This window comes from Pteronotus mesoamericanus, unplaced genomic scaffold (genome assembly GCF_021234165.1).
Source record: "Pteronotus mesoamericanus isolate MK-2021 breed Mesoamerican mustached bat unplaced genomic scaffold, CSHL_Meso_final scaffold_167, whole genome shotgun sequence".
NCBI lineage: Eukaryota > Metazoa > Chordata > Mammalia > Chiroptera > Mormoopidae > Pteronotus > Pteronotus mesoamericanus.
The window spans coordinates 29,010,979-29,021,876 of NW_026555308.1; the positions used below are offsets into that span (position 1 = coordinate 29,010,979).

General features: G+C 35.4%; 1 pseudogene; it reads right to left on the reverse strand.

Moving 5' to 3' along the window:
* Positions 1-8,923: 8,923 nt before the first annotated feature.
* On the reverse strand, positions 8,924-9,607 carry LOC129083480 (V-type proton ATPase subunit E 1-like; annotated as a pseudogene).
* Between the last annotated feature and the right edge of the window lie 1,291 nt (positions 9,608-10,898).

Below are 10,898 nucleotides of genomic sequence, written 5' to 3' on the forward strand. Positions count from 1 at the left end.
CCTGTGACTCGCAGAGGAGTTTAGCTTAATACTTGGATGTGAATGCATTCAGGTGGGCATGTGCTCCTCAGCTTGCCACTGGCCCCTTGGCTCCTTGTTGAGTGACCCCAGCCTTCTACCTGTGGTGATGTCATCTACCTGGTTCCTTTAGGTTTCCCCTGGCTTACACCCATACTTTCTCTCCTAAGTGAATGAATGGCCTCTTAAGTTGATTTCTGGACATTAACCAAGTGATCAAATCACCCTACTCTCTGATTTAAAACCTGCCAAAGGCTTCCAGTGCCCTAAACAGTCGTCTCAACCCTCTCTGCCCATCTGAATTATCTGAGTGACTTAAAAAAAAATCTTACCCCATACCTGTTAGATTGGAGTTTCTGAGGATGGAGCCTAGGTACTTGTATTATTTTAGGTTTCCAAAGTACTTCTAATTTGCAGCCTGGACTAAACCACCAGCCCATAGAATAGACTCCCAATCCCTTAACTGATCTCACTGATTGGCCAGACTGATGCACACATATACTCCAGTATTGTCTTGGGATTCCCCTCAACCACATTGACTTCCCTGTGGTTCCCAGGAGCAGCAAGCTGTTTCAGGCCTCTCGGGAGGTCATAGCTCATGTTTTCTTTCTCCTTATATTACCTTTATGTTTCATCTCCCTTGCTAACATCAATACATGTCATCAAACCCAGCTCCCCTGGCATCACTAGCGATGAAGCATCCCCAAGAAACCTACTCTTACTCTGGAGGAGTGAACTCTGCTACCTCTACTACTTTGTATCCCATGACAATACTGGCTGGCTACATATGTGTGACAATACTATATTGCAGGGCTTCTCAAGCTTTAATGTGCACACAGATGCACATTTGATAAATTCAGATTGTGATTCAGTAGGTCTGGGGTGGTGTCTGCCACCTGCATCTTAAACAAGCTCCCAGGTGAGCCATACATTGAGTACCAAGGCTTTTGTGTATTTACTTGTTCTTACGCCTACACCTCTTTTCCTGTATGCTTACTGCAAACAGTGACTATTCTATAGTAATCTTTTTATCCACTAAGTAGTGCGTAAATGAAAAAAAAAATACATGATAAATGGTGAGTGAGCCAGGAGTGGATGGACGGATGGATGGGAGGGAGAAAAGCAAGCAGTTATTATATATGTCTTTCAATTCAGTCAAACAAGTAACCTTCTCTCAAAGCAAATTTTTGCATATCCCTTTTCTGCAGTATTTTGACAATCATGCCAGAAATGATAATCTCTCAGAAAGCAGCTTCTTTTTGCCTTTCAAAGGAAATAGTTAAGACTTCTTAGTTTTTACAAACATACTGTGGTTATGGAGATATTAACACTAAGAAAGACATAAAACTCAAATGTTATATAGACAAGTTATATTTAACCATCAAGTCACTGAGCATTTCTCTATTACATAATAGTTAAGAAGTCTGAAAAAGAACTACCCTAGATTATGGAAATCAAGGACATGAGAGCACAAGATATTTTATGGCTCTGGAGGAAAAATATACATTGTGGAAAAACATGAATGGTGATAAGATAAGGTGTATGATAATAACTCATAGCCAGAGAGCTGCATGGCCATTATTTTTAAGGCAATATCTGCATTTTCCCCAGGAGAGTGTTCCCCACACACTGTATGTATATGTGGTCAGATGGGGGGCAGTGAGGTGGGGTGCCCAAGGGCACCAGCTTTGATGCTCCTGCATGATTTTTTGATTCAGTGAAATATTAGCTGTGTGACTTTCACCTTTACAAGCTATCATTTCTTTATGTGTATAGCAGGATAGTATACAATTAAAATTTTACTATTAAAGAATTTAGTAAGGATCACATAAGATACTGCACGTGAAGAACTTGGCACAATGTTAGGTACATTAAAAAAAGAAAAACTTTCAATGAATGTTAGCAATGGTGACTGTAGATCCAGAAGTAAAGATCACCCTAATTCCTCTCTCCATGGACACAGCGGGGGCACACTTCAGTTGAAGTACAAGCATTGGGACCAGGGAAATCCAGGTTAAAATACTAATTTTTGCTATTTATTCACTGTGCGACTGTGAGCAAGTCACTTGACTCCTCTTAACCTCAGTTCTTCACCTCTAACTTGGGCAAAATGGTATCTCCTTTATTGAGTTATTATAAAACAAAACTAGCATTGTACAGGTTTGATTTATTTGTTGAACTTGAAGTTATCACTGGATAAGTTTAGATGCAGTTTCCTTGCTACTTAAAAAGGAACAACCTGGAAAATGCATGCATTTTATAATATAATGACATACTACAATACATTCCTACAATGGCAGGAAGTATATGTTCAATATATTGTGATGATTTTTAAATGACTGGCCACACCGCTAGTATGTAGACTAGTATCATATTTGTGATCTACAGGACAATGGGGATCTTTGGTGATTTCAATGAGGAGTCAGCAAACTATAATCCATAAGCCAAATCTGGCCCACGACCTATTTTGCTAAATAAAGTTTCATTGGGCTAGCTCCACACTCACTTGTTTGTGTATTATCTATGGCTACTTTCTTGCAAAAAGGAAGAGCTAAAGAGTTCTAACAGTGACCATCTAGCATGCAAAGCCTATCATGTTTATTATTTACAGAAAAATTTGCTTGTCCTTGATCTAATGATAAAGTATATCAAAATAGTTCTGTAAAACAGAAAAATTGTGGCTTATAAATATGTCAAGATTAAAATTCCCAGGACACTGATATTGTTTCAGGAGGCCTGGTGGTATAGGAGCCTTGGTGCTCTCTGTGGGGACTTGAAATAGCTGTGGGGACCCTGATTTGTAACCTGTCTCAGAATTCTTTACATACTTACATGTAAAATCAAGGTAGAGAAAAAAGGAAAAAACCCAAAAAACTACTAACCTTTTATGCTGCAGGTTCAAGAGAATTCAGAAAAGGTTTTATCTAGCAGAAGCATTTCTGTGATTGATCTGTAAATAAGGTATGAATCCTCCTCCCTGCTCTCCACCCTACCTCAGGGTGCCAGAGCTCATTTTATGGTTAATTCATAATAAACTGAAATCGATTATATTAAAAAAAAACAGTGACTTTTTATGTGGTAAACAGATGTTTATCATCATTAATGGTTGGGGAAAACACTTAAGTTTAAAATCACAGACAATTTTTACCTATTCAATTGGCAAATTAAAATATCTGACCATACAAAGCGTTGGGACAGTTTAGAACTTCTGTATCTTTTATGCATTATATGTATGCATATAAAGATTGATGCAAACCCTTTGGAAAATATCTTTCTCCTAAACTTGAACACTTATTACTTATGACTTGGCAATTCTACCCCTAGGAATACATTCTACATTAACACTTGCATGTGTAGAACAGGGTAATATTTGTGGCATCATGTTCACAAAAGGAGGTAAAAACAACCTGTAAACAATCTACCATCTATCAGGAGAAGAGCAGATGAAGAAACTTTCAATATAGAACAACAGCTCAAAACAAAAACAATGCTGTTAAGAAAAAAATATAAACATATCTTAGTAATATATTAAGTAGAAAAGTTTTTAAAGATTACATACACCATGACATTTTTTCATAACATGAAAACATAATATAAAATACTAAGTATTTTTTGAAATAAGGATGGAATAAAAATCATATAATCAGGTAAGTGAGGGGCTGGTGGTCAAGGAACTCAAGGTGATGTTTAGTTTGAGGGAGTTACAGTGATGAGCTGGGAGAACACATGGGTATTTTTTTTATGTTACTGTCAAGACATTAGTTTTTGTTTTGAATAGTGGAGTTATAGGTGCTTATTTTATTATTAAAAGTAAGTAATGCATTAAGTAGGTAAAAGCCAGCCATGGCCATGCTTGTACAATAAGAATGTATTATGAATCGAGAATGATGATTATATATTCTGTACTCTTGTATTTAAAAAGAAATGTAAAATGGTTAGTGTAATCTGGTTAGAGTGCTGACTTTGGACTCCACAAATAGCAGCTTGCCACTATACAAGATAAAAATTTATCCAAAATGTAAAGCATTTTACTTGCATTTGGAATTACATTCCTCACCCCATACCTACCATCCTTCCCATCTTCTGTCAGAGGACCAACAAAAGGCAATATAATGCAAAGTTGAGGGGATTCATGCAAAACCATATTAATTCTTTTGAATGTGTCTGAAGGTATCTCTATGAACCTGAGTTAATGATGACCTAAGGTAAAATTGACTTCCTTCAGATGCATATCCCAGAGCAATCAGAATAATGTCATTTTAACATCTGTCATTTCAATTGAGTTCAAGGCTAGTCTGCATCATGTAGTTTTGTAATTATCACTGAGTGATGTCACCCCTTTTGCCAGTAATGACTTACACTGGCATTCTATCAGGAAGGATACAGACAGTTTAGGTATGAGACATTGATAAATAATTCCCATAATAATTACTTAATTAAAGAACGTGGCCCACCTTTTTAAGTAATCAGATATTCCAAATGTTCTCTGCTTGAGTTCAACAGAAAGCTGTATGCATCTGATTGAAAATGCAGCTTGGAAGTCTTTGATGTTTAAGCTTTTGGCTTCCCTTTTTATCACGCAGTACAGCATCTTACATGTAATGATGTATGGCTTTTAAAATCAATACAAATATCACCATCAAAACAGCAGGTTTAAAAACAGTGCACAGGGGCTAAAATTATGGACTTCACAGCCAACCTAATTGAGTTCAGATCCAGAGTCCACTGCTTACCAGCTTTTTATTTGGAGCCTGTTATTTAACTCTCTCTACCTGGGCTTCTCATCTGTAAAACTGGATAATAATAATACCTACTTTATCCCACTTTATCAAACTGTTGTGAGGACTATGTGACTATATCTATGTTTTTATCTATGTTTACATATATGTTACACACATGTATATACCTTCTTATAAAATATACATATTTAATTTGATATATGCTTACATATGTCTAAATCTATATACCTATATCTATCTTAGAATAGTGCCTAGTGTTCTGTAAATATTATATACATATTTACTGTTATTATTATTGTTGTTGTTAAATATATGATTTCTGTTAGCTTCTAAAATATAACTAAAAACAGAAATATAAGGATAGGGAAATGCCATTGTTTCTAGGCGTATCAATAAAGCAATGATAACACGGGGCTTCAGGAAGGAAATTAATGTTCACTGAGTAGCTACCATATACCAGATACTGCGTTAGGTGGTTTTCATTGTCTTATTTAATTCTCATCACCATCTCACAAAATAAGTAGGTATTATATCTTTCTTACAGATTTAAAAAATAAAAACTGTAGAGGCATTGCGACTTCCCTAGGGTCACATAGTGATTTAAAGGTGGCATTGGAATTTTACAACTCTAAATAACCAGAATATTAAATCAAACATTAGTTTTTTTGTTCTTAAAAGTAAGTTTCAATGATATTGTTATCATCATAAGTAAGTATAATTTAGTGGTATTTTAGCACATGATCTCTGAAATCAGAAAGACAGATCTATGTTTGAACCTCAGAGTTTACTGGCAAGTGACCTATTTTTCTGAGTCCATTTCCTCACTTTTAAGTAAGGCTACTAAAGCTACTTTATAGGGCTGCTGTGAGCATGAAATGAAATAATGTAGCTAATGGTCTTATTTTTATTATCATTGGTATTATTTACATAATTTCAAACATCCACACACGCATATGTGTATACCCACACACATATACACACAAAGAACCTCTTCCATTAAGATGGAAAACTCATATCGTACGCACAAAATTATTAAACAACACAACCTTGGGCTCTCGGTGGGGCTGGGGGCTGGGGGGCTGGGGGGCTGGGGGGTGGCGGATGACAGAGGAGCGGACCAGGTATTGTAAATACTAGTAACTGCTGTGCATTAACAACTTTTTCAGTTCTGTTAAGCTGAAATCTTGCTCTTATCAAAATTGGTGGCTGAAATTATTATTTACAAGTTTATTTTGAAATAATTTTAGATTTATGGAAAAGTAACAAGACTAGTGCAAACAGTGCCCTTATTCCTTTTAGCAGGTTTCCCTGGTGTTACTATCTATATAACCATGGTATACTTGTTAAAACTAAAAAAAAAATTAATATTGGTACAATACTATTAACTTAACACAGGTTTCATTTGGATTTTACTAGTTTTTCCACTAATGTCTTTTTTCTGTTCCTGGATCCAGCCCAGCATACCACATTGCATTTAGTATGGTTGATTCTGAATCAATGTTTTTCTCCTATCTGTCTGTTCCTCCAAACCATTTTCTAACTTTTAAGAGCAGAGAGTACCAGTGCGGAGAGGTAGAGCAATACACTCAGATTGAAGAGGCCCTTCCAAAGAAACAGATAACTAGAACAAGTTTTTTGGAGTGTCTCTGTGTTTCAGGTTCTGTACAGATTTTTGCAATGGTATGTTAGGAAGACAGCTAGCTTGAGCTAAAGAAATATGGTAGGAATATGAGAGGTGGGAGGAAAACAATATGAATACTGAGTAATGCTATTATTTTTAAAATGTATTTAAATGTGTTTAAAAATGAAGTCTGTAATTTAGTTAATAGTATCATACCAATGTTGACTTCTTAGTTTTTACAAACATACTGTGGTTATAGAGATATTAACACTGGGGAAGACATAAAACTCAAATGTTATATAGACAAGTTATATTTAACCATCAAGTCACTGAGTGTTTATTACATAAAATCTTCCATGGCATGAAAAGTAAAAGAAAGCTCCCCCACCCTCTCTGTGATGCCAATGGTGCATACACACAAGGCAGGCCAATATCACTTATGAACAAAGATGCAAATATCTAAATGATTTATTAGGAAATTGAAATAAGAATCACATAGTAACTAAATAGAGTGTATCTCAGAAACGTAAGGATGGTTTAATATCAGGAACTCTATGGAGGCAATTCATCAATTAACAGGTTAGAGTAATTGGGAAAATCCACATCATCAAATAAAGATGCCTAAGAAACTCCATTTGATAAAATTTAGTTCTCATTTTAAATTATAATTCTAATTTTTTAATTAAAAATATTTACTAAGGAAAAAAACACATTTCCTAAAACTGACAACTATCTATCTACTAGAAACCTATAATAAACAAAATATTTGATGGAATATCATTATAAGCTTTCCCACAAAATGCACACAAAACCATGTCACCACTAGTTTTCAACATTGCATTCAAGGTTCTAGCAAATGTAAATAAGAAAAATGCACAGAGATTCTGATTTTGGTATAGAAGGGAATAAACTTTCAGTATTTGTTGACATTAATTTTAGGCCTAGAAAATCCAAAAAGTTGAAAAGAAGTACATTAGAACTAGGAAGAGTGGTGAGTAAGTTGTTATATATAAGCTGTATATATAAAAACAACAGTTTTCTTCATATCAAAAATAATTAAAGATATAATGAAAAAGAGCCCATTTGAAATAACAAAAATATTCCACAAAACATGTAAAAATAAACCTAATAAGAAAGTTGTAACATGTATCATGAAAAATGTAATACTTTATGAAAGGACCTAAGAAAAAAACCTGAATAAATTGAAACATCTATTCTTTTAAATATTCATTCTCATAAAATTCTATATATTTATGCAATCCTAATCCTAAATACTCATTTTATAATGAATATTGACAAAATCACATGACTACATGTTAGAAAAAATATACACAATTAGTCAATGATATATATTTTAAATTGAGCTATCATTGATATAACAGATTAGTTTCAGGTGTACAAAGTAATGGTTCGATATTTGTATAAATTGCAAAATGGTCGTCATCACAATAAATCTAGCTAAAATTCATGACCATACATAGCACAAAATTCTTTTTCTTGTGATGAGATTTTTTAAGATTTATTCTCTTAGTAGCTTTCAGATATAAAAGAGTATTAACTACAGTCACCATGTTGTGCACCACATTCCCCAGGACTCATTTATTTTATAACTAAAAGTTTGTGCCTTTTGACCACCTTCATTCATTTCACCCTCCCCCACCAGTTATAACATTTTGAAAAATAAATTAAAAAGAGGAAGAGTTGTTCTTCCAACTATCAAAATGCATCTTAAAATTAGAGTAATTACAACAGTGTCATCTTGGTACATGATTGTCATCTTGGTACATGAATAAATACATAGATCTTAAACAGAATAAACAGCATGGAAGCAGATTGTGTATATCAGAATAGCTTTATGGTAAATCTAGAATTTCAAATCAATGGAGACAAGATAAAGATTTCAATAAGTAATTAGTCACAAATGGATAATAAAATGAAAACTTTAGTTAACACCTTACACAAATATCTGATGAATATAAGAGCAAAGCATGAGAAAATATAAAAATTTAAGAATGTCAAGGATATTCTTAAAAGTCAAGATGATAAAAGACTTCCTAAATAAGGCAGAAACAGAAAATATAATACACTTACCTGATGAAAATTAAAAATTTTTTTTTTCACGTAAAGACTTTGTTTAATAAATAGAGCCTCATGGCTTGGACTTTATATCACACGTGTAGACGAGGAGCCCTTCGGGGCCCACAAGTAACAGGACGGATGCTCCATGCGCAGGTTAGGCCCAAAGAGCAGAGACACCCATGCAGGACCGCTACACTAGGTAACTAGAAGCAGAGGACGGTGGAAGACCGTGGGGCCCACACAACTACCACCTGTTTCTTCACCTTCAGGCTACAGAATCAGCGGGAAGCTGTGATCCCTTCAAAGACGCTAGAGGTAGGTTCCTGATCAGAGTGATGGAGCCGGTCTCCCATTGCTAACAATCAGTGATGGGCATTAGTACATACCCGCAGACGGCCAGGATGGCAGAGAGAAAGCCATGCAACGTTGCTTCTTCAGTGATCAGATACATCTGCCTCCCAGGAGCTCATTCCAGAAACTTTGTGTTGGCATTTCCACCAAACATGGCTCCCCGCACTTCTGGCGTTATCTGCTGAGCTATAAGGTACTGTTGGCTTTCGAGGGTGTTGGAGACCTTTATTTTATGGCCCCCATTATCGACCTGAACTCCACCAGTGGTTTCCTCCGGCAGGTAGGGCTCTTCGTCAGTCTGTACTTTGGCATCTTTGTTAGTGGCAATTTTATACATGGGGATGGCTTTCTGCACAGTGGCCTTTACCAGTGGGAAATCCTGTTTCTGGCAAAGAGCAATCATCTAGGGCTCCAAATACTGGTACATCCCCTGGAAAACCAGTCCATCAAGCAGCACCTGGTACTTGGTTGTGTCTTTTACCACCTTGCCGAGTCTCCGTTTTGCTTCATTGAGTAGGTCTGTAATAAGGTCATCTCTCACTCTAAGGACTTTAGGTCTTTCTTGATTCATCAGATTGGACATCTGAAATTTGAATTTTCTTCTGCCCAATCTGCTTTTCTTTCTCCTCATAGTATTCCATAATCTTTAGTCTCTGGGTTTGCACAAGACAACCTTTCTTAGTGTTGAACTCTTCTTCTGCTTTTGCATCTGTTTCTTCTACCTTTTTATTGGCTTCTTGTTCCATAAAACCATCATGTACTTAATCTGCTTCTGCACAGCAGCGTCACTGAGGGCCATGGTGATGCCGAGGCTTGGCCGGGGAGCAATGAGCTTGAGTTTGTGCATGAAGAAGATGGTGGAGGGAAAGGGATAGGAAAAGCAGGTTGTGCTTTCATTTTTCTAAAATTTTCTTACTTCAAGAAATATCATAAACCTAAGAGGTAAATGAGAGATTGAGACATAATTTTACTATATTTAATCAGCAATGGATTAATTTATAAAATGCATACAGAACTCTAAATATATTAATTAGGAAAAGAAAAAGATTTTTTTTTAAATGGTCAAAGGGCTCAAAGTGCAATTTGGAGAAGAAATACAAAGGAATGGAAGACCTATAAAACATTTACTCAACTATATAGCTAATCACTGAAATGCAAATTAAAACAATGAGTTAATTAATACCACCATATTGATCAATGGTATCATGTGCTGATGATAATGTGAGACAACAGGCAGCTCCACATCTCTGGAGATGCAAATAGCAGAGCCCTTTTAGAAGAAAGTCGGTAGTGCCCATCAACGGTTGAAGAAATTTTTCTTCTAACAACCTCTCCTATGGACAACCATGCACTATGAGAATATTTGCAAAGCTATTCAGGAGATGTCACTTGTATACTCAGAAACCACTCACATTGGCAAAAAATTGGAAGAATTATAAAACTATATCCATGGGGGTTAAATACATTCTAACATTTCTGTATTTGAAATTACATTTCACCATTAAAATAATGAGATTGATTTATGTGCTGATATGAAAAGATTACAAAGACATTAAAATTCAATTGATAAAATGTGTATAATATGAGTCCATCTGTTTTTTTAAAAACACTGAATCCTTTGTATAAAAGTGATTTCTGAAAAGAAGTGCCAATTGAAATCATTGAGTCAATGAGGAGAGTTGCGAAGGGGGCTATGTTAAAAATTCTCATGGTCAGAGGATATTTCTATAATTTATACCAAATGTAACTTACTAAATGTTCTCCACTAAGCCCTTTACTCCAAAACTATCATTAAAGAAAATTCCCTCATAGCTTGTAGTCAGGCTAACACTATTCCTATTCCCAAAAGGTGGTAGAGGGAGGGAGTGACAAGGTTGTGTGTCTCTCTGATTTCTCCTTTGCTGAAGAAGTTATGTATTTGTGTCGACATCCATTTATAACTTTCTTTTGACTTAATAATTTCAAAGTATTGGGTTGGCCAAAAAGTTACTTTTTTTTTGTAAGATGGCTCTAGTAGCACTTAGTTGTCTTTAACTTCATTCAAAACAATTTTGTTAGATTGTATTGTGACAGCTGTCATATAAGCGTGA